At 36.3% G+C, this 24,571-nt stretch overlaps 1 protein-coding gene and 1 long non-coding RNA gene across 10 annotated transcripts in view; one reads left to right on the top strand and one right to left on the bottom strand.

Moving 5' to 3' along the window:
- LRRC3B (leucine rich repeat containing 3B) overlaps positions 1-12,413 on the bottom strand; it is an 82,442-nt gene extending 70,029 nt beyond the window's left edge. For 5 of the 8 annotated variants that reach the window (XR_015696356.1, XR_015696355.1, XR_015696357.1 and 2 more), the window contains exon 1: positions 10,617-11,651. The gene's annotated coding sequence lies outside the window, so the exon portion shown is untranslated. Of the gene's footprint in view, positions 1-10,616; positions 11,886-12,350 lie in introns of those variants that run through there. The other 3 variants (XR_015696360.1, XR_015696362.1, XR_015696358.1) reach the window with 3 other exon arrangements.
- Positions 1-24,571, top strand: part of LOC148045834 (uncharacterized) — a 200,049-nt gene that overhangs the window by 62,290 nt on the left and 113,188 nt on the right. The window contains exon 3 of one of the 2 annotated variants that reach the window (XR_015696364.1): positions 17,636-17,822. The exons of the other annotated variant lie outside the window; for it this stretch is intronic. This is a non-coding gene — a long non-coding RNA (uncharacterized LOC148045834). Of the gene's footprint in view, positions 1-17,635; positions 17,823-24,571 lie in introns of those variants that run through there. 2 annotated transcript variants of the gene reach the window in all.

Here is a 24,571-nt window from a genome sequence, read left to right as displayed (position 1 = left end):
ATTGTGCAGTCATGGTTACTTTCTTGATTATTTTATATTTTCTGAAAATGCCCCTGATCAGTGCACTCATCATAAACATTGTTTAAATGCCCCAGGATGACTTAAAACCAGATACTGACATTCCTGTATTTACAGATCTGATGTGATGGAGTCTTCAGGAGAGCACACACTAAGGGAAAGTGCTTTAATAGACTTGTTCCAATCCTTCCTGGAACTCTCTTGTTGAATATGATTTCATCTAGAGACCAATTAGCAACTAAGGTACACTTGATGAGCATATAATAAGGAAAAGGAAAGATATACAGAACTCCTGGGAAAAGAGAAGTTTAAGAGAAAGCCCAAACTTAAGACAGAATGAATCTGAAAGGGGTCAGTTGAGATAACTGGGTAGCAGAAGCCAACATTTTTTTCAGAGTATATATGCTCTAGCAGACCAAAATAACAACATACTTAAGACTTATAATATGTTTAGTATTAGCTCATATTCAAAATCCTTTGCTGCTTAATAGTCTCCAATTTGCAACTCAAGATAATAAAAAAGTCAACAATGCTGGAAACTGCATCTTTTAGATACATTGCACAATTTTGTACTGTAAACTACCACATAAAGGACATGGAAACGTTACTACATTCCACTTAAAAACTAAAGAGTCATTTGTAACAAAAGTCAGCATTTTCCTCTACAACATTAAAGCAATTTAATAGTAATTATATTCTGAATACATATCATCCAAACTGTTTCTATATCAGATATTCAATGCAAGGTGACTCTTCTGAATTGTCGTTTTAGTTAAAGCTCTACATGCATTAAGAGGATTAAGAAGCTATTAATCACAAGTAGTTTATCTGGTGGAGGTTTATGAAGATCTAATGCCATTCAAACCTCTGTCCAAATCACACTCAGACCACTCCCTTTCCTGCCTCACCATCTGTCATATGATGCTCCAATGAATGCCTTTCATATTCTTTTTATTAGAATTAAGATAATGCACATGTATATCCTAGTTGTAGTAATAACAAAATCTATTCACTTCTAAATTAATACTTAATATATCCCTCTCACCTCCCCCACTGCAATTTTTCTCTGAACAGCAGGGCCTAATCTTATGCTTCTTTTCAAAGTAAGGTATTTCTTTGTTAAAAAATTTAAAGGGAGTCCACTCTGCAAATTAAAAAGTCAAAATATTTTATAGATATTTTATTAAACAATCCCATTATTTCCATCCCCGTATTGAGAATAAGATTCTCTTTTCTAATCCTTAAGTATATAAATGGAACATTTATAAGAATAATCAGATGACAGGTTGTTTTTTTTAAGCATTAGTATTAGCTGAAATATCCATGGTGAACCATACTCATTATATTCTGATGTCAAAATGTATGACCAGGAAAATGAACCCAATCAGGGGGGGGGGGGGCTCTATAAACAACTTGTTATATCTGCAAAAATGACACAGCTGTCAACCCAGCAGGTCATCCTATAGAGCTGATGAGTTGCTTTCAGTTCTATAACTAGACAGAACTATCATCATTTTGCAAAGTCTTCTTGCAAACCCTTAGGCTCAGAAGGCTATATTTTGATTGGAAAGCTGAATAAAGACTTAACAAGCTAGCAAAAATAGCCTGAATGTTTCAACACATTTTCTATTGAAGGAAAAGAGAAAAAGACCTAAGCCATATGTACACTATTTTTCCTTTTATCCCTACATTGATCAAAGACAAAGTATTGACTGCCTACTGGAAGCACTAGCATTTCAGATGTTATTTGAACAATAACGAATAATATAGTCTAGATATTTCTTTTTCTATTAAGTACAGTATGAGTCACACAATCTTTGGGTGGAGGCGAACATAGCTTGATACTGTTTGCCATAATCACCTGTCCCTTATTAGTTCTTTAATATAAGTCAAAATCAATATTTTCTTTTCCTTTGAAATTTTAGCATGATTCCTAGAAAAACTCAATTTCTGGAATAATTTTTCATTTAAATAAGTTTGTGGAATTTACTCATGAAATTCAACTCTATTCAGAATGCAAATGGAATTTCAAGTGATAATTTAATCCAGGTGCTTTACAATATTTCCTTTGACATTGCAAGTTTTTCTACCCAACCTAATATTTTATATTAAAAAAAGAAATGATTAAAACAAAAATAAAACAGGAAGCTAGACTGCTAGTAGAGGAAAACAGTTTAATGGGCAGGTGCAGCTCAGGGCATTCTTTGTATAGTAAGCATGCTTTTCTGCTCAGAAAAATGAACAAAAAAAATCTGCAGTTTTGAGGGGACTGGCAGGTAATCTAGTGTTCCGTAAATGGTTGGACCCTGTAAGGCAGCTAGTCTATGCAGTAACAGCCAGTCTGTACAACAGCATGTAACAACTTCCCTGAATTCTACATGTGCCCAGTAAAAGGCAGAAAGTATTTTGGCGGTACTGACCTAGTCTAGTTCTTTATCTTCTCTGCTACTTTCCATGGACTCAGCCTAATAAGCCTTGTTGTGGCTAACGAAAGTCTGATATATTTCATATACTCTTTTTCCTGATGCCAAACTTGTCCACATTCAGACAGAGCATTTGTAAAGAAACCTATAGTTTTCTTTCTTTTCCATTACCAATATAATTCCTATCCCTTTGACACATGCCAAATCATTCACCCTTCAGACCACTCAGGAAATCAAATTATATTTCTCTCCTGTGTCTTAACTAATGAACTACTGGAAATGTATAATAAAACTACTGTTTTATTAGACATTTCCATTCAAAGTCTATTGCTAGAAAGGCTTCAGTCTTGGAGCAACTGGTGCAAAGGTGGTATACAGCAGGTCCTGACCAGTTCTGGAGAACTGGTAGTAGAAATTTTGAGTAGTTCAGAGAACCAGTAAATACTACCTCTGACTGGCCCTGCCCCCATCTATTCTCTGCGTCCCAAGTCCCAACTAATTGGGAGGAAATAGGGATATTGCAGTATCCTTCCCCTGGAGTGGGGAGGGAATGGAGATTTTACAGTATCCTTCCCCTGCCTTGCCCACCAAGCCATGCCCACCAAGATACACCATACCCACCTAGCTACGCCCACAGAACCGGTAGTAAAAAAATTTGAATCCCACCACTGAACTGGGGATATATGATACATCTAGAAAACATTTTGCTTTCTGGACATTGATATTAGTATAAACAGATTATTTTCCTCCAGCAGAAAATAGTTTAAAGCACAACTGTTCATAATCTCATATAGCCTCTCCAAAATTTTATGTCGATTAATTATTTGCAGTATTAAATAAACATGATCAAATATGTGAGGATTTTGTTTTTATATTGCATTTATACCCTGGCATTGCCCAAGGTAGCATGTATGGCATCCCTTCCATTTTCATTCTTACAATATCCCCTTGGGGTTGAGAAATAATGATTGGTCCATTATACAGTAAGCTACAGGGTATCCCTGTGCTATACTCTACTATTCCATGCTACTCTCAGTACAGCCTGTTAACTTATAGTTTGGGTTGGTGACATGTAATAAATAGTTTGGTTTGATATTAACTTTTATTGATTTCATTAAATTTACATTTCATGTACTTTAGTTTGTCTTCTGGCCCCATCCATTTTTTTATCCTGGACTATTCTATTTTGGAGTCTGCCTCTTTTCATATCAATTGCTTTGTGGAGGGACCTATTCCTTTAATATCCAAAAAAACCCCTTACAATGTACAGAGACAGCGATCACAAAAAAAACAGATAGTTTTTCTTGAGGTAATAATTTTGCAACCTTCCAATAAAGCACATTTTATTAGGCTTGAAAATAAAAGAATAAACAAGAAGCATCCCACACAAAATTTCGTATCCATTATGTTTTTTGCCTTAGGGAAACAGGTTCCTTGCACTTTACCACTGTTTTTTTTTTAAAGTCCATGGCCTTTGTAATTGTCCTCCCTAGTCACACACTAATTAACAAAAAGATGACTGTTGAGTGTTGAAAACACAAATCTCCTAGCTGGGTCAGTGACCATCAGCAAGAAGCAATATGACTCGGTTCACAATAGCAGAACATTCTATCATTTGACCACAGCATGACTGATGGTTTGGCCATCTGGTAGAGGAGCATAGCAGCTGAAATAAAGCCTCCAGCATTTACAGTAGTTTCACTATCTGAAAAGAAGCATGTTGGAACTCAAATAAGCTCATAAACCAGAGTTTCTGATCCCAAAATATTGTTCTTTAATTACCAGTGTGCAAAAATTGATTGCTATGGGCATCAAAGTGCTGCTTCACATGTTCCAAAGATGGGCATTAACGAGATGATCAATCTGAGTCCTGTCAACTTTCTTTCTTCGCTAGAATAAAATTCATTCTGTACTTCAGAACTCCAACATTGCTTTAATTTTCATAAACAACATACAAATCTTCTAGATAAATATTAGAGTTCTTTTTTTAAAAAAATGATTTTATCTTCCTGAATTCTACATGGGACCCAATCTAAATGATTAAGCAACTGATCACAATCATATAATATAAAATAAAATGTATGTAATATTTATGATAATTAGTAGGTCTGCATTGACTTTGGATTCAGCCAAAAGTGCTTTTAAGCACATCTGCTCAAAGGAGTTACAGACAGGTACAGATAATCCTTGACTTACGACCACAATTGAGCCCAAAATTTATGTTGCTAAGTGAAACATATGTTGAGTTTTGTCCCATTTTACAACTTTTCTTATGCCAGAGTTATTAAGTGAATCATTACACTGGTTAAGTTAGTAACATGGTTGTTAAGTGAATCTGGCTTCCCCAGTGACTTGGCTTTGCAGAAGTTTGCAAAAACTGATCACATGGCCCGAGGACACAACCATCATAAATATGAACCACTTGCAAGCATCTGAATTTTGATCACATGACCATGGGGATACTGCAACAGTTGAAATGTGAAAAATGGTCATGTCCCTTTTTCCAGTGCCATTGTAACTTTGAACAGTCACTAAATGAACTGTTGTAAATCAAGAATTACCTGTACTTCATTTGGAGCCCATGTGCTTCAAAGTATTTCTTTAATCTGATTCTGAAGCATTGCCCAGCCTTAAAGATTAGCCCTCTGGAATGGCAACTTTGCTATCTTATCTACCATCAGGACATGATCCACAGTCTTATTGATATCTTCACAACTTTTTAAATCTCTTTTTGAAATGCCTATTTTACCTTTCTTGTAATATCTCTTGGTATTTTCCAGTGTATCACATTACAATGCCTCTAATCTCTTACCAACCAAATGGGTTGGTCTTTTATCCCAGGGGACTTTTTTAAAAAATTGGACCACCCTACCTCTCCCTTCTGCTATAAGCAGAATTTAGTACGGAAATATGCTTTGTGAACATTATGTCTTAATTATAACATTTGCAACACATAAATACACACACACACACACACACACACACACACACACACACACTGATTTTTTTGAGACAAAAGCCCAAAATGACCAAAATTTTGCAGTTCAGTTCTATCTACAGAACATTACTGCTAGACACTGGACCATAAATAGAAAAAAACATTGCATGCACCAGTGTTGAGTGCATTAAAAGCTTTTCCCTTAGTCATGGTTCAATCATAAGATAACAAACTCTGAGCTTGACAATTCTTTAAATCAAGAGTTATGATACAGCACTCTCAGAAAATTTGGCTTGGAGAAAAGAAACCTTTGCGTCTAGAAATAACAGAAGGAAAAAAGGTGAAGGATATTTTACATGAATTGGAGAAACAATCCTGAGAATAAAAATAAATTGTTACATATGTCAGGAAATGATATTTTAATGTAAATATTGTTTCTTTGTAAATATTCTCACAATTTACTAACATGGAACACTAATTTCTTATTTGGGAATATTTTTCAGTGAGCAAATAAAGATCCTCATATATTAGAACAGAGCACACAGCTTTTGCTGTGAGCAAGGCCGTATCTTGCTAACCAGATACAATCAACAGCTTTGATTGTACAAATCACCTGAAATGAGTGATTTTGTGCAAAGTTGATGTTGCATGCTGTGGAATGTCTGTAGGCCAGAACCAAAGTTCTAAACTATTTCAATTAAATTTGAAGAATAAGTAATTGAAAGGACTTATATTGGAAGATTATAAATATTAGCATAAGAACAAATTATAAGAAAGACCTACTAAAATCAGTGAGAATTTAGTCTGGATTTACTTCTAGAGTAGAAGGATCCTGCTGGATCCTTACATAACATTAATCCAAATTATGGCTTCATTTTGGCTTCATTTAGTAGTGTGGACTCAGTTATAACCTAGTATGATATCCAAAGACAGACAATCCAGATATGTTCAATATATCATATGAGTCGGGCTTGGTTTACAGTAGCAAAACCAAGGGTGGATGTGTAACAGTGGTGGGTTTCCATTTTTTTTTAGAACCTCTTCTGTAGGTGTGGTCTGCTTTGCGGGAGTGGCTTGCTGGCCATGTGACCGGGTGGGAGAGGCTTGCCAGCCATGTGACTGGGTGGGCATGGCCAACTTGTAAAATGTGGTGAAACTCACTTAACAACGCTCAGTATCAGTCAGAATTAAATTACCAAGCCATGATTATTTCAAACTCATTTTTTTCTCCAAACTAGACGACCTATCCTAAAACCTATCCTAAAAATTAAGGGATGGAATGAGGATGCAATAGGATCGAAGTTGGTGATGGCAGGATGGTAGCACATGAGGTAAAGACTTAATTCTGATGATCAAATCATGGTATGGAAATAACATTTGTTTCTATGAATACAAACTAAAGAATGTGGATTAAAAAAAAATATTTCTACAATTCACTCTACAGTGAATGTAACATTCTACAGTGGTGGGTGCTTCGTGGTCAAACATATTAAGTAAGAACACTTATGTATATATATATTATCGGTCAACTAATATTAATTTTAATTAAAGGCCAAATAATTGTTTATAATAGGAAGTTTATAGAGAAAATGTTGGTGGTCCACAGAAAAATTATTTGCATTTTTTATATTGCACTAAATCAGGGATCCTTAACCTTCGGCTCCTGGGCCAGATACATGCAATGAACATTTGTGCTGCTGCAGAGCCTCCCCCTTCAGGGTGGGAGAAATTCTGACTTGGGGTCTGCTTCAGCCTCTTGGTGAGGGGCTTTGAGTGAAGGCTGGAGGGAAGTGCCACTGGTGGTGAAGAACCAGAGGGTCTTGTTTCAATGGGACTTCATCATAGTCTGGAACTGGCTGAGCATCTCAGTCCACTGAGCCTCCGGGCACCGGTCCCTGGCCAAGCACTTCCACAGGTTTTCCCTCTGCTTGGAAAGCCTATGTTCGTAGTTCTCAGTGAGGTGCTTCTGCTGAACCTCCTTCTCGGTCAGAGCCAATTTGAACTGAGCCAGCTGTTTTGCCAATTCTTTCTCATGGTGGCTGCTTAGCTCCAGCAACTGCTTCCTGTTGGGGTCCTAAGGAGTCCGGGTGCACAGGCAAGCAGTGGATGGGAGTGGAGGAGCGAGTAGAGTCTGGCGAGGCACCCTTGACGTGAGTGATATCGAGTTGGCCATTCCCACCAAGTCACATGACCACCTAGCCACACCCGTCCAGCAGGTCATTAGGCAGATCGTGTTAGTGGTCTGTGGGATTTAAAATTATGAAGTTGGTGGTCCCTGAGGTCTGAAAGGTTGGTGACCCCTGTCCTAAAGCAAGCACAAAACATTCCAATATTTTTGAAAATTATTCTATAAGGTTCTGAATTATGTGCCAAGGTTGGATGCTGAATTAATCATGCTTAGAATTGTCTGTAGAAGTATTGGAATAATGAGGACAATGTAGGAAGTAAGCTCTTTACTTTCAAGGTATCTATGGTAAGGATCCAACTTACTCAAGAAATTGTCTTTTCCTCTAAATATTCTTCTCTGCTCTTTTTTTTTTAAATTCACAATTTCTCCACAAGAAATCCATAGAGAGATTTGATCTGCTCAGAACTACAGAAAAGTCTAAATTAAAAAAAAAAAAGTTATGATTAGTATTCTTGAAGCAATCTTTACCATAGGTATATTGATTTACCATCAGAGTCAGCTAGTGGTCATAATGATGGTAAAAAAAAACCCAAGAAAGCTCAAGAAATTATGCTATTTTTTTAAAAAAAAATCTCTATATTATAGTTTCAAATAAATAATCAGAAAGTAAGTTCTGGTATTTAATAAAAACAAAAGATCATCAGACTAATACTGGTGCGCCTCAACTATTGAAATATCCAGAGTTCCTCCCTGGATAGACATGCATAGAACAGTTCAATTGCTACATGATTTTAAGTATATGCCTATATTTTCCCCAGTGAATGACTTAATTGCACTTTCATTTTTACCAATAGAGCAATCCATGGAAAGCTATTCCTATGACCTACCAAAGGCAATGACAATTCCTATAGCACATAATAACCATAGATACATTTAATTATGTTAAAGATTTTTTTAGACCCAATGGCTACAGGATCACATTTAATTATCTCCAAAATTATCTTTACTCTCAATTGAGAAATTATTACATTTGTGATTTAGCTTCTATTTACCTTCCATTATCATTAAATTCTAATAGGGATTCCCCTCTACTATGTTGATTCAAGAATCCTAGAATGTAATATTTTAGAAATATATTCTTGTTCATGGTTTTACATTATTTACATATTATCATTGTGTTTGCCTGAAACAAACCACTGCCCCCTCCCAATGTGTTACAGAGAAAATAACCTTGCTGGGTTTAAAGGGTCATTTAGTTTGGGTGAAAAAAGCAAGTGACACTGACTTAATAATTAAAAGTTTGATTTCACCTTAATTCGCCCCTATAATAGTAAACAAAATGGGAGATGAAGTGAATAAATGGATTATGATCACTAGATTTACATATAAATAAGCTTTTTATTATAGATGGTCTTGTTTTTCAGTGGCATTGGCATCAAAGGGCTTATTAAGATCAGCATATACTGTTAAGCACAGAAAGAAACTGAATGTTAGAATGGCTGGAATGCTGGTCTCATTTTCTTGTGAACTGCTTCACCTTGAATGTGTGTGTGTGTGTGTGTTTGTGTGTGTGTGTGTGTGTGTGTGTATAAATTTCTTGCAATGTCTTTATTTCCTTTATGATATTCTTCAGATATAAAATGGATATAGTCTCAAAAACTAAGTTAAGAGTTCTGCAATACTAAGTTCTGCTCAAAAACTCCCAAAGTATTCCCCCCCCCAAAAAAGTTCAACACTATAAAAATATTAAATGTGTCTAGATTGGATTTTTGGCAATTTAGAAGAAAAGAAATTTAGATAAGAGTGGAACATTTTTTTTAACTTGTTGGGAAGTTAAGCACAAATCACTTTTAGTGATGAGGAGCAGTACATCCAAATTCTGAAGATAAATCAAATCTCTTAAAATAACTGCAGATCTCAGATAATAATATAGATATGAAATTTAACACCTGTAATGTTCATTTGTGATTCAGAATAGTTTCTTTTACTAACTACAAGGATTATTCAATTGGCACAAACATTCCTGAAATTGCTCAGCCACAACAGTACTTTCAGAACATCCAGTACAGAAATATTCAATAGTGTCCCTTAGTTAAGAGAAGAGAAAGCCCATTTTACATTCTAGCATTTAACCACTTCGGGATGGTGGTTAAAAGTACCAATCTAGAAACCAAGCAGAAAGATCATTAGTTATAGTCTTGCCTTAGGCATGAAACCAGCTAGATGACTTTGAACCAGTCATTCTCTCACAACCCTAGGAAGCAAGGGCAAAGCCAGAAATGTTCCTAAGAAACTGTATAGTATCAACTTATTCACAGATACACCAGGATTCAACAATGGTTTGAAGGCCCAGATAAATAAATAAATAAATAAATAAATAAATAAATAAATAAATAAATAAATAAATAAATAAATAGTTTCTTCTTTATCCCCAATTCACACACTCACCTGCATGTATCATTTTTGTCAAGAAGTTGCCAAAGAAATAAGGAAAAGTATGTTAAGTATTCAGTAAATTAAAAAAAAAACTTTCAAGATTCCTGTTTTTAATTACCGCAACTTATCTAATACTCTAATACAATAGAATTAGTAGTTAACTCAAGTTTTCCATTCAATATCTTCCATTTTCCAAACTAGATTTTTATTATTTGAATACTTGAATATCAACAGCTTTTATGATTCTCTTTTCCACAATTGGTTTTTTCTCTGTCCTTCCTAGTTAAGCAAATACACGATCAGTAAAAGCTTTTTACTTAATTTATTTACTGTCTAAGCCTCTCAACAGCTCCTAGAATGTATTTTTGTCCCCTTCCTTCTTCAGAGTTTTTCAAGGTGATTGAATTTCTATGCTCCCTTTAGAAAATCATACCGAGATACACATACTGCTATTTCCCACTTGCGGCGAATCTCTGCACCTCTTTTACACAGCCATTAAATTGCGTATTTGGGGTCGCGACCACAACGTCCCTGAGGACATTCTTCCGTTTTGGATTGATTCATACATTAATTATTTTCTCCCTTTGAAACGGGACATTCAACTCCCATTCTCGGCTTTCGCGTTTTAAGGCTTTGAACGGAATGTGCAAAACCAGAAAAAAGAGATTCTCACCCGGGCATGAAGTTGACTCCCTGATTAGCCTACCCGAGGCATTCAAGGCAGGGAGTTCAAGCACCTTACCAGATGCAGCGGGATGACTCAGAAGGAGGAAGGGAGGCGAGGCGCAGGCAAGCAGGCAAGTATGGAGAGCCGCAGCTCGCGAACTGGAGTCTTGCGCCTCACCTGGGAGCTGCTATCGCCGCCACTGCAGCCTGGATTAAAGATCTGGCTGCCATTTGTTGCACGCCTTCTGTGAGAAACCGCACACGAGTCATGTAGGATTAGCCTTTCCTCCCCATGACGATCTTAGGGAGGCTAGTTCCTTTCACAGTAGCAAAATCCCAATGCAAGTCGCGGCGCTTTCCCCCGCGGGACTCAGTTGCCTGCTCGCTCTTCGCCTCATGTTGCACTGTCAGCCGTCTAGCACGTCCAAATCGCTCTCCTACTTGGTTTCTTTCGCTTACCGAATGATGAGCGGCGCCGGGCGTTACAGCAACGGCTCGGTGGCGTCCTGCAGCCCGGGCGTGGCAAAAGCGGCGGCGGCGGCGGCGGGGGGGTTATAGGGAATGTTGAAGAAACACAACAAGCTCAATTGCTTCGTGCTCCACAGGTGCAGCGTAAAGGGTCGGGAGGGGGAGCTGCCCATTTTTTCTCCCTCCCGGGAGATTTGCATTCTCCAAGACCTCCAAGCCTTGCTTCCTGAAGAGGCGCGCGCGCAGCCTCTGCGATCCGGGAGATGACTTGCTTTCTAACGGGTCAGGCTACGAGAGTTTTGTTTTACGTGCTGCAAGGGAATCTCAGGCTCCTGGTGTCTAGTTTGAAATTTCCCATCCCCACCCTGCTCTGTAGCTGGAACATCAGCAGAAAGAAAAAAGGCATTCAATTCCACACGATCTCCCTAAAGGGGTAACCCCAGATTTTCCCTCCTCCCGGTCGGGAAGGGGCTTGCGCTATCGTATCCGGGCTCCCCAAGCTTGCCAAACCAATCCAGGACTCTTGGTTCGTTCGCCTGCTATGCAAAAACCTACTCCCGGCCAACGTCCAGAATAGCTTCGGATTGCTAGTTTCTCTACAAGCACCCGGCCTCTCGAGATTCATTTTAAATGTGCTCAATCGGAGAAGCCTTCCTAAACCTAGAAGCGTTTTCCTATTCTATTGCCCCAATCTTGTTAACATCTTCCCAGTTTTACCGCAGATTATGTCCCATCCCAGCCTCCTTTCTGACTGTCAAGTAAACTGTTGCTCTTGCAGCTTCAATTCTTCTTCCGCTAATCAGGACTCCCACATAAGACCCACTGTGTACATTTAGATGTACCCTCGTTTTATTCGGCCGTGATAATATCTAGTAGCGTTTCAGTGTGGTCATTTCCAAATTGCTATATAACCCCCAACTCCGAATCGCTACTATTCTCTTGCTTTTTCTACGGATGATTTGCAGTGATACAGCTTTGCCTTTCTAACTCTACCTAGAAATCGTATATGCGCAATTTATTTTCTTTCAATCAGACTTTAAACACCTGGAAGGTGATGCGGGAGAATACATTTTGGAGAAAAAGGTCTGCAGGCTTTATCACCGAATGGTTTGTGTTGTGCCCTACCAATAGCTAAAACATCATTTGGGCACAAATTAAAATTCTCTCTCCCCGCCTGCGACCTCCGTGCTTTCCATTTTTACGAATTGCACCCTGTAACTTCGAAAGATGTACTTGAGGAGAGCATATCTACAAAACAGTGTTGTTCACTTACGGGGGGAGAATATCGTCTCTGCAAAAAAAACCAAGTCTCTCCTATCAACCCTGTCCTCTGTCTCGTCCAGACCTTGGAAAAACCTCCTTTCCGGCTGTCAAGTAACTGAACGGCTAGCCGCTAGGAAATAGCTGCTCTTGCCTTGTCAAGGGGGAAGGAACGCGCGCCCATTCTATGCAGGAAACGCAACAGGCGGCGGCGAGGGCTTACCTTTTCCCGAGCTTTGAGCCTCGGTGACAGGCTGGCGGGGGGAGGGACAGGCTTCAGGGGTAACAGAATGGATTTTTTTTTCTTTATTTCCTTTTAGGGAGGTGAAGGAGAAGCAGAAATGAAATAGCTATTCAAGGACTGCCCCCTTGGCTTCGGCCTGCTGAACGCAACTGTTGCCTGAATCTGCCTTGGTCCAAAGGGCTTGTGCAAGATTGAACAGAGGTCAAAACTCCCCTCCATCTCGGGAGGGAAAAAGGAAATAAGAAAAAGAGCAGCAGAAAAAAATACAATATAATTGTCATTAAAATATTATTGTAGTAATATCATTATGTGATCAGTTGTAGCCTTATAAACCTAGAGCTACATTAGGCTTACTTAGTGTTCAGTTAATGTAATTAATTCAGTGAAGAAGGGTGGGCTTCCAAAGATCTAGTCCTGCCTTAGCCATGAAAGCTGGCTGAGTGACTTTGGGCCAGTTACTGTTTCTCAATACACCTCACCTCAACAAGGTTGCTGCGAAGAAAATAGAGAGGAGAGGGTGGTATGTTAGATATGTTCATGGGCTTGAGTTATTTATAAAATAATAAAGGTTAGATACAAACAAATTAAAATAAAATAAATAAATGATACTGTACTTATTCCAGCTGATCTGCATAACACAGTGGACTTCAAAGAGATTGGCTAATTTATAGTTCAGTATGTTTATGATTGGCCCTAAACCAAATCATCTTTTTCTTCTGCCCCCTCTTGGTTTACTATATACTTATACATTCTCTTCATTGGAGTATTCTTGTAGAAACCTGCAACTTATTTAGAAACCAGTTGAATGCTAAGTAAAGCATTTCCTGAGAATATAGCTTATATATTTTATAATACATGCCACCCAGTTTTATTTGTTGAAATGAGCACTTTGAACTCAAATGTTAGAGGGCTACATGAACAGGTAAAATGTAGACTAGAGAAAAGTTATAAAATCACCAGCAAGAAGTGACATTTAACACATGAGCCTTATACATCCAAAACTTTTAACATTTAACCCCATTATTACTGCTTCCAGTGAGGAGTATGTATATACATCATCCAATATTGAATTATTTATTCTTCCATTTCAAAATATTCTCAAAAATTATCACCAATATAATTCAAGGATAATACATTTTTCTTCAGATCTATTGTCTTCTAAGTTAATAAGCATTGTTAAAAAATAAGGAAGGCTAGCCAAATCCTTGTGGTGGGTTGGTGCCTTGGAGAAAGCATCTCTGTGACTTGTACCTTGGAGAAAAAGATGGAGAGAAAATGTTGGAATGGCAAAAAATTTAATATTCATTTACAAATAGGTAAAACATAGGGCAGACATATACAACTGTATATTAATATGATTCCTCAGATCAACCTAGATTCAAATAACAGCTGATCCATTGTCTAGATTTGTTGGTATATAATGCCAAGAATCACCTTAATGCTTATGGGTTAAGATTGAACTGTTTGCTTATTTCAAACCTTAATGCGTTTCAACTTACAAATGAACAGAGAAGGGGGAAATGGAATGTGAAAAGTGTGAGAGACATGGAAACCATCAAGGTTACCACTGCAGGGGTTGGAGAAAGAGATGGACTGTTCCTGTAACAAAAAGACATTTCATAATTGGATAATGTGATCACCCAGGGGTAGGGAGAAAGGGAAGCTATTGTTTAACTGAGCAAGCATTTGCGTGGGAAAACCAGAGCTGGTTTTGTTTCTTTAGTATCAACATGGTGTATTCAATAAACATTTACATTTGGAAATTCAAATCTTCTGAGAGTGTTTCCTTATTTTCGGTTTGCTAATTGGACCTTCACGTAATTTTTAGAAAATGGAAGCCCCTTTTTACTGAAAGGTTAATTCAGTATCAAAGCATTGTATTCACTGGTCAGAAGTTGAAATCTTTTGATGATATCAGGAACAAATGTAATTATCAGGAACTGATACAAATTATGGAAAAATAGTTACTAATGATATTATATAGTACAGTATACTTTTAAAACACCTATTGAGATTTTAAGGGAGAAGTAAAAAATAGTTAAAGTGGTAGTGTGAAATGCTTGCAAAATGCATATATTTTTAAATATACAGTGAGAATAAAAAGTCTACATATCCTTGGTAAAATGCCATGTTTTTGAGATGTAAAAAAATTAGACCAAGGTATATCACTTCAGAATTTTTTTGATCTTTAGTACAACTTATAAGCTGTACAATTCAATGGAAAAACAAACTGAAATATTTCAGGGAGGAAATAACAATGAAAAAATATAATAATGTGGTTGCATAAGTTGCACACTTATTTAAAAGTAGGGATATGGCTGTGTTCAGAACTAACCAATTACATTCAAACTGATGTTAAATAGTAGTCAGTATCTGTCATCAGTTAAAGTGGCTCTGATCAAAGCCTTATAAAGTTCAGCTGTTCTAATAGGATTTTTCTGACATTTACTCAGTTGCCACATACAGCAAAAGCCGTGGTTTTCAAAGAGCTTAAAGAGCATCAAAGGATCTCATTGTGGGAAGGTATCAATCAGGAGAAGAGTACATTGAAAAATATTCTGTTCCTCCAACTTTCCCAATAAGCCTTGTCTTGACATATTGCTAGGATATTGACTATATTTTGATATAGTCCAGGGAAGGGAAACGATCCTTTTATGACTTGTGAACTTTAACTCCCTGAATTCCTGAGCCAGCTGTAGTGCATTAGCAGATTTCAAGATTAATAAACAAAATATGATGTTAACAATAGATATGCAAACAAAAGATCAAATAGAATTGATGGAAACATGGTTTAAAGATTGAGATGAATATGAACAAATATGAACTGTATGCAATTTCAAAGTATGTATAAAACATAGAATGAATTTTAAAAAGTCATGTTAAAATGAGAGAAACTATAACTGCCATTGTAAATAATGTCTAGATAAAAATGAAGGTTTTACTTAGAATTATGGTTTTGTCTCAATATCTTTTTTGACAGTTGATGCAACATTTAAACAGCAGTGGCAGAAAAATATATATTTGTATGGCAATTTGCCATTTGGTTTGGTTGAAAGAGTATTGGTTGGAATTAGGATTTCGGTAGCTGGAAATTTGTGATACAACAAAGTCAAGGTTAATGAGGATTTTAAAAATATTATGTTAAGCATACCTTATTGACAATATGGAATTTCCAAAAATTGTGGCTGTACCTTTGTGACTCTCAATATAAGAAGCATTTTATACAACTAAAACGATAACTAAACAAAATAGCTAAACACAAATGGCTAACAACGTGAAATACTAGAATTTTGTCAAGGGGAATGTAAAATAGAAATAAAAGAAGACCTAGTAGCAGAAGGTTACAGTTATTGGAAAGATTTAAAGTAGGCAGTAGAGTTTGTTTGTTCAAGTTGGTTACTTGAAAAAAATGATTGAATATATGATAAAATGTGCTAAAATTTAATATAAAGATTTCCCCTGTCTGGTCATGTCTTAATTTTAAGGGTCGGTACTCATCTCCATTTCTTAGCTGAGGGAGACAGCATTGTCCCAATACATTTCTGTGATGATGTGGCCAGCATAACTCTGCCAAGATGCACAGAATATAATATAGAAATGGATCGATGAGAAAATATGTGGTTGAATGGAATGAAGTATACACTATGTTAAAAACTTAAGAAATTTTTTATAAAATGATGTACCATTGGCACAATAAAGAAACTTCAAATTTATAGTGGAAAATGAACAAAAGGGGACATTTTATCATGTTTGATGGACATGTTAAAAAACTAGACATTTTTGGATCCAAACACAAATATTGATTCAAAGGTCATTTATTTGTCAGTGTTGTAAGAAACTACTATATGCAAGATATCCTTATAACTTACTGTTATGATGAGGCTAGTACAGAACTTTTTTATTTTAACTTTATATTAAAATATAGTAGATTAGTATCTATCAATATTTAATAGTCAGTTATGAAGGGTCTAATAACTCAATAAAGCAGTAGTTTTAATTTCTAAATATTAAATAAAATTATTTCCTGGGCTTATTAAGGATCTAAGTCATGTAGTGTTTTCATTGTATTCATCTTGGAGTTTATAGCTTGTGGATAAAAACAAGATAACATAATCCTTTAATATGTGAAAAACTGTCAAATGACTTTAACCATTCAAGTTATGCACTTTTTAATAAAGGATTAATCCATTCCCTTTTCATAGTGCTATAAAATTCATGAGAGGTTGATACATTAATTAACTAATCTTCACATTAACTTATCTATACTGAAGAAATGGCAGAAGTCATCCTAATTTCAACAAAGCAGTATTTCATACAAATATGGACTAGAATCTTTCTGTGGTGATAATACGATCTATATAAGACTAATGTGCCTTTTGTTGAATGTAATTCCTGGGTAGAGCACACATGACTGACCAAAGCTTGGTATTGGCACACAGTCATCTCGTGAATCTGAATTTCCATTTAATAATTGTTTATGCTGAATTTATAATGTCAATGCCATACAGTAGTTCACAGTCACATTATTATTTTGCTTTATATATTTACTTGTATTTTACAGCAAGATAGTTTTCACAATATTTACAGTATGATTATAATAAAATCATAAAATTATTATGACCATCTTGACTACAAAAACGAAGCAACCGATGTGAAAAAAAATTAAAACCCTGAGTCAGTTTCTGATTCATCCGTAAAACTGAAATTAAGCTTTCTTAAACTGTTTAAAAATATAGGAAAGAGGCAAACAAATTTCCATGGCATTAATATTGTTAATGTTTTTTTATTTCTTTCAATTATAGCTAAACTTTATCAAATATGTATCATGGAGGGATGACTATGTATTGATTGCTCTTGGGCACATAGCCAATTACAAACTACCTCTATAGCTAGCTAAAGGCAAATTGGCTTATTGACTTTTGTGTTCCACTCTCAAATTTTTTACTACCGTATTTACTTATTTTACTATATACTTACTGTTTTTTTGTAGGCAAAACAGCACACACCTAACAAAGCACTAGGCTACAATCTGCCTCATATAATTTATTTTTTAGGAGTGCCAATTGATAGCCCAAGGAGAACTGGGTGGAATGTGAATGGAGACACATGAGAGAAGCCCCAGCTGACACAAGAGAGAAAAGGGACCAGCTGCACCAGCTTGGAAAAAGATGGAGTGAGGTGTGGTATGACAAGCACCGTAGCAAACAAAGTTGGGTGGCAGAGCAATGATAGTAGCAGGTAGGTGGCTGGCCAAAAGGACAGAGATGGAGTAGAGCTAGGTGGATGGGGGCAGCTGAAAGGGAGGCAGTCCTTTACGCAAGTATGATTTGGATTTGACTGGGTCCTCACCTAATGACCATACAGGATCCATTCAGTGACAGGAACTGGGATTGCCAGTGCTGCTGTCGCTAAGCAGGATGGTCATGTGATTTTTTTAACAACTGCATTGCTTATCAATGGAGTTGCTAGTAAAAAGTCTGGCAGCTGTCACTGTTGGAATATGACTTCCCTTTGCCTTTGCAAATATGTTAATTTTGCAATAGATTTAAGTAAGTTTTACCCAACTGAGTGGAAGCAAATAAAAACTGTGATTAAAAATAGTGGAAAATTGCTGCCCTGATGTTTCTGATGATATCAGTGTATTATCTCTATGCCCCCTGCGGTTCTCACAGTTTGAAAAATAAATAAATGCAGTTCCCAATACACGAAGGTAGTGTGCCTGTTGTTTCATTTATTTAATGTATTGTTACTCCTTTTTGTTAAAATGTGATTACGTAAGCAATCAAGATATCAAGTACAATTAAAATTAAACAATAAAACAGCATAAAAAGGTAATTGATAAAATAGAAGAAGCTAAAATGCTAAGAAGATGAAAATTAACACACTGTTTGATTTAAAGCCTGTCAGAATCAGAATAACTTGATAACATTGATTATTTTTATTTAGGTTATACTTATGGTAGTCAAGAACCAATAAGAATTACAAAACAAAAGGCTGGTTTTGGATAATTCCTAAATGTTTTCTCAATATGGGCTGGTTTTAATTTATATATAATAATATGAAAATAAATGAAATATAATTAAAATGTTAAATATTTAATCAAGTATTTTATTCAGAAAATGTCAAATAATGCCAACTAATAAAATAATCAGAATAGTTTTAATTTTGGGGAAAATGCATGAATAAACAATAGAAATAATATAAGGATGCTATTTTGGAAATCCTCATGATTCTTGTGCATTATATTTTAAATGTTTCTTGGTTCAATGAATCAATGAAAGCAAATAATGTTCTTTTTCCCTTACGCCTTTTGGAACTTTGTTCTTAAATACATTTGTTGCTCAGCAAATGACACCAATAGATAAATCAGCACCTCTCTAATCCTAAAAGGTATCAATTGTACTTATGTTCAATTTCAGCAAGTTAAGATGTTCCTGACAAAATAACATTGATAAACATCCTCCACTATTGGATTGTTCATTATTTCTCTCTGCAGTTGTTGTTTAAAGATTATTATTTTGCCATTTAGCTTATGTGCATTAACAAGAATTTTTGATTTTGATTTTGATTTTATTAGTATTTATAGGCCGCCCTTTTCCCTGAGGGGACTCAGGGCGGCTTACATAAAATAAGGAAGGGCGGGTACAAACAATAGACACAAACAATACATAGAAGTAAAATAGTAAGCAACATTCATTCATCATTCAGGTGGGGACAAATTAGCTTTATCCCCAGGCCTGACGGGCTAGCCAGGTCTTAAGGGCTGTGCGGAAGGTCTGGACGGTGGTGAGGGTACGAATCTCCACGGGGAGATTGTTCCAAAGGGTCGGAGCTACTACTGAAAAGACTCTCCTCCGTGTAGTTGCCAGTCGGCACTGACTGGCAGATGGAACTCGGAGGAGGCCTAATCTATGCGATCTAATTGGTCGCAGGGAGGTAATTGGCAGGAGGCGGTCTCTCAAGTACGCAGATCCACTACCATGGAGGGCTTTATGAGTGACAAGTAGCACCTTGAAGCGCACCCGGAGATCAACAGGTAGCCAGCGCAGCTCGCGGAGGATAGGTGTTATGTGGGCGAACCGAGGTGCACCCATAATCACTCGCGCAGCCGCGTTCTGGACTAGCTGAAGTCGCCGGATGCTCTTCAAGGGCAGCCCCATGTAGAGCACATTGCAGTATTCCAGCCTAGAGGTCACAAGGGCCCGAGTGACTGTTGTGAGGGCCTCCCGGTTCAGGTAGGGTCGCAACTGGCGCACCAGGCGAACCTGGGCAAATGCCCCCCTGGTCACAGCCGTCAAATGGTGGTCGAAAGTCAGCTGTGGATCCAGGAGGACTCCCAAGTTGCGAACCCTCTCTGAGGGGTATAAAATTTGACCCCCCAGCCTGAGCGATGGAACACTGATCGAATTATTGGGAGGAAAACACAACAGCCACTCGGTCTTCTCCGGGTTGAGTACAAGCTTGTTAGCCCTCATCCAGTCCATAACGGCCTCAAGACCCCGGTTCATCACGTCCACCGCTTCATTGAGTTGGCACGGGGCGGACAGATACAACTGAGTATCGTCCGCGTATTGATGGTATCTTATCCCGTGCCTCCGAATGATCTCACCCAGCGGTTTCATGTAGATGTTAAATATTGGGTTATAAAATTAGTAACTTTAATTGTCCATATACTAATGCTCAGAGTATGGAAAATAAACAAGATGAAGTAGTGTTCTTAGAATAATTTAATAGGAATGACAAACTTCTGGCAGAATGATTCTCATCGCTGGAATATAGAAAGTGAAGGATACATTTAGTCCAAAAGAAACAGATACCTTAGAAAGGAAGGAGGAATTGCTATGTTTAAAAAAAATTCCAGATCTGAAATCAAGATAAGTAAGTTTGGCCATGCTATAGAGAGCATCTGTGTTGAAATAAGTGGACAAATAAATAATAAATAAAAGTAATATGATTGTCTACTAACGAATATGTGGATATTTGCAAAACACATTACAGATCTTTCAAAGAAGCAGATCAAAAATGAACATTTTGAGCAAAAATTACATTAATGTTCTTGTGGGATTAAAAATTTTTATATTAGAATAATTGAAAGTGGGGTCATGGCAATGACAAATAATATGGGTGATAGTGTGTTATCTTTCTCTTAATGTTGACACACTCATATTTTTCATTTTCTGCCATCAATTCTGCCTTCCACGGTTTTTTTTTCTATAAACATTCTAATGTTTTACTGAAACCAGTTGTTTCCAAACACTTGATGACCCACCTATGTGGTAATGAATCAAATATTTTTTTATAAACCTTATCTAAATTGCTTTTTGGCTTTTACAATTCTCCAAAACTATTTTATCTCTCAGAACTTTTGCACTTCTGATGGTATGATGAGTCTGTCCTTTAGGTTTTTTTGTTTGTTTTTGTTTTTTTAAATGTATTTATTACTTTCATTATTAATTTTCTTTGCTTTTTATTTTATTTTTTAAAAACTTTTGTTAGATGATAGACATGTGTTTATTCCAAGCATGTTTAAACTTAGTTATTATGATTGACCCACTACTTCCACTGGAAGTTGGTTCCCAGCTTTTCCTACACTTTCTGTGAAGTAATCCTTTCTAAATACTTTCTAGCTTTTGAGCTCCCTTCCTGTGGGTTTCTGTGTTATTGATTGTTGCTTAATATTGAAAATACTCTTTTCTAGGAACTTATTCATATTTAATATATTTAAAGTTTTCAATAATTTGTTCCCTTTCCCTTTTGTCCTCCAGGGGATACATATTGAGTTCCTCCAATCTCTCCTGTGATGTTTTGTTCTTCACACCATCTTTGTTGTGCACTCTGAATTGCTCAATCCTATTGATAATATTTTTAAAGTGAGGTCTCCAGAACAGGACAAGTGGAGTCTAACTAAAGCCTTATATAACAGTTTTAAAACCTCCTTTTTTTCTGCTGGTGATCACTTCTAGGGATGCACCCCAGAATTTTGTTCTTCACAGTTTCCTAGCCAGACAATTTACTCAGACAATTGACTATTCTTCTATAAGCGCACCTCAATCCTTTTCTTTTGCTGTTCTTTTGACACTCTACCTTCAATACTGTAATCTGCCAAAGGATTATTTTTTCCTAAATGCATGGTCTTACATTTACAAACATTGAGCTGCAGTTTCACATTTTTGATCAATTTTCCAGGAAAGTCTGGTGGTGTCCCTTTCACTGGATCCTTTTGAATCAGATGGATTTTTCCAGTTATTAACCATGCTGTCTCCTGTATGCAATGTTTTATTAAGGCATTTAGCTATAATTTGCTGTAAACTAATCAGACATTTAAGCCAAAAGCCATGCATTGTTCATTGTTTCTAAGTGATGTCCAGTTTTAAATCCTTTTCATCTGATTTTTAACAATTTCTACTGTTATTATTAATTCTTCCATTTGATTTTTTACCAAATCCATCTTTAAATTCTTTTATCCATCCGATATTTTTCTTGTAGATTTCCCATAGATATTTCCAAAACTGGATTGTTTCCTTTTTGTTTGATTTTCCATTTTTAAGAATGTCTGTGGCCAGATATACTTACATGGAATTGCTTCTGGTCTGATTCAAATAGCTAAAATTGGATGATTTGTCAAGCTATTGCTATTATTTGTTGCTTTATGATTTCCAAAGCTTCTGAGATTTTTCTAGTGCCAAGTCATTTTTTAAAATTAGTCTTATCTTGATCTTTACAGTCTTTAATTTTGTTCTCATCCATGTTCTTTAAATTACTCATAACCGATCTTAGTTTCTTTATCATGGCCTCCAGCCTGTTCTTCCATTTTGTGATTCAATATGATTTTGCTTATGTTTCCTAATTTTAATAATCAATTATTTTGAAACTACCACTGTTACATAGTAGGCAAGCTGATTGGTCTGTTCAATAGATGTTATTTTAATCCTTGCAAATGCTTTATTCGCATCATTCATTATACTGTGAGGGGGAATTACTTTCAATGCCATCAATGTTTGCCTTTCAAGTAAAATTGTGCATATACTATAATTTTCTCTTTTAATTTTATTAAAAAATAAAATGGGTGAGGAGGTCAGTTTTATATTTCTACTTGTTATCCAGATTCTCCCTACTATTCTACTATTGTTTTGGATATTCCATTTTCACAATTTTTCTGAATATCTTGTAATTCTACATGAATATTGAATATTTTATTAATGACAATGAGTCACCTTTCATCTGCTAATTATTGTTCAGAGTTTGGATAAATTATTTTCCACAATTCAAACCTTCTCTTTAAGTAGCTTTGCTTTCTTGGTTTCAAATTATAATAGTAAGTCATAATGGGATGATTTTCTTTTATATATATATATGATTTTTATTAAATTTCAAAAACATGAATAAAACATAAACAAGGAAGAATGGGAAAAATGAAATAATAAAATAAAAAACAAAAAAATCAAAGAAGGAAAAAATGAAGAAAAGCAAAGAAAAAATGGCTTCCTGCTGTCTTTCGTACAGATATAGACAAAAAAATGCATTTAACTCTTATTCTAAAATAAACTATTGTTTATATTAATTATATAATTCCATGCAATTCTAATTACCAAATCCAAAAATCAAGACTTCATTAGCATCATACTGTTTTCTTAAAATTCAACCAGATACTTCATTCACCCTGTTTTCTACAAACAAATCTTCAGCTTTCCTTATTAATCAACAAAGATCCTGTAAAAATTAACAAAATATCTAATAACATAAATGTATATCTCCCATTTCCATTTAGCCTACTTTCTCCTCAGCCTTCTCTTAGCATTTAAACATTACAACCTCTCCCCTCCCCACTAAAATATAAAACATTACTGTCTGGTGCTAAGCCAGTTGCTGTCTCAAAGCCCAACACATCTTACTGAGCTGTTGATGTGAAGAAAATAAAAGGAAGAAGCATTAGGTATATTTGCTGCCATTCCTATAAAATAATAAAGATGGGATAAAAATAAAATAAATAAATTACCAAAAATAATCACTCCTTATTTGGATACTGTAGGAAGTTGGCACCCAGCCCTCTCCTAGAAAAATGAAATATCCTAGGAAATATTGAAAAGGCAACATATTATATTTCCCTGGATCAGAAATGGAGAAACATGTTTTTAGGCAGGAAACAGACTCACTCTTAATAACTCTCACTTTCCTTAATGGCCCATTAAAATGCCCAAGCCAGTCTATTCTACATGATAAAGAATTCTCCCCTTCAGCTCCAGGGTGATGGGATTAAGGCATGATAATATTAGCCTTCCACAGAAACTTACCACATGGCATCTAGAAATTCAAAACTTGGCCCCTTGGCCCACAGAACTGATTGGTTCTGACAACCAATCAGAATACATTTCTTACATAGGAACAGGAAACAGAGAGGTGGGGCCGAACAGAGGGTATAAAGCCAGGAACTTTCAGCCCTTCCGTCTCTTTCTTCTTCTTCACCCAACATTGAAGGATGTGGTCACCTTTTCTGTTCAGGACTCAAGCCATGTGGTCCTGTCCACCATTAAACCATCTTTCCAAGCAGCCTCCATGTCTCCAGTGTCTTTTTCCCCTCTTGGAGCTGAACCCAGAAGGACATTTCTTCCAACAATACCAAAAACTAATCCATTACCCCATTATATTTTTCCAACATTATTACTATGATCTTTGGCTGCACATTCAGCCAGATATTAAGTCTGGATTTGATATTTGTACCCACCTTTCAAGACCTTCACAATATCAGTGATAGCCAAATGTTTGATAGTGTGAAAGGTATTATCACAGAATGTAAGCTGTTCCAAGTAAAGCTGCCTTTTGTAATTGACTGATTGTGATTTTGTCAATACCAGGAATATTTAAGTAGTGCTCCAGATGTTTTGAGATTGCACCCCACATGCCATCAGCAGCTGCAGGAATCCCTCAGTTATTTGAAAGCTTGACTACTTAGTGGGTTTTGTTACCCAGGACAAATTCCATGGCATTTCTTC

The sequence above is a fragment of the Thamnophis sirtalis genome, unplaced genomic scaffold, assembly GCF_051295495.1.
Source record: "Thamnophis sirtalis isolate CommonGarterSnake01/CBP01778 unplaced genomic scaffold, rThaSir2_p1.2 scaffold_4, whole genome shotgun sequence".
NCBI lineage: Eukaryota > Metazoa > Chordata > Lepidosauria > Squamata > Natricidae > Thamnophis > Thamnophis sirtalis.
The sequence above is the reverse complement of the archived record's forward strand: the minus strand, read 5'-3'. Positions and strand labels throughout refer to the sequence as shown.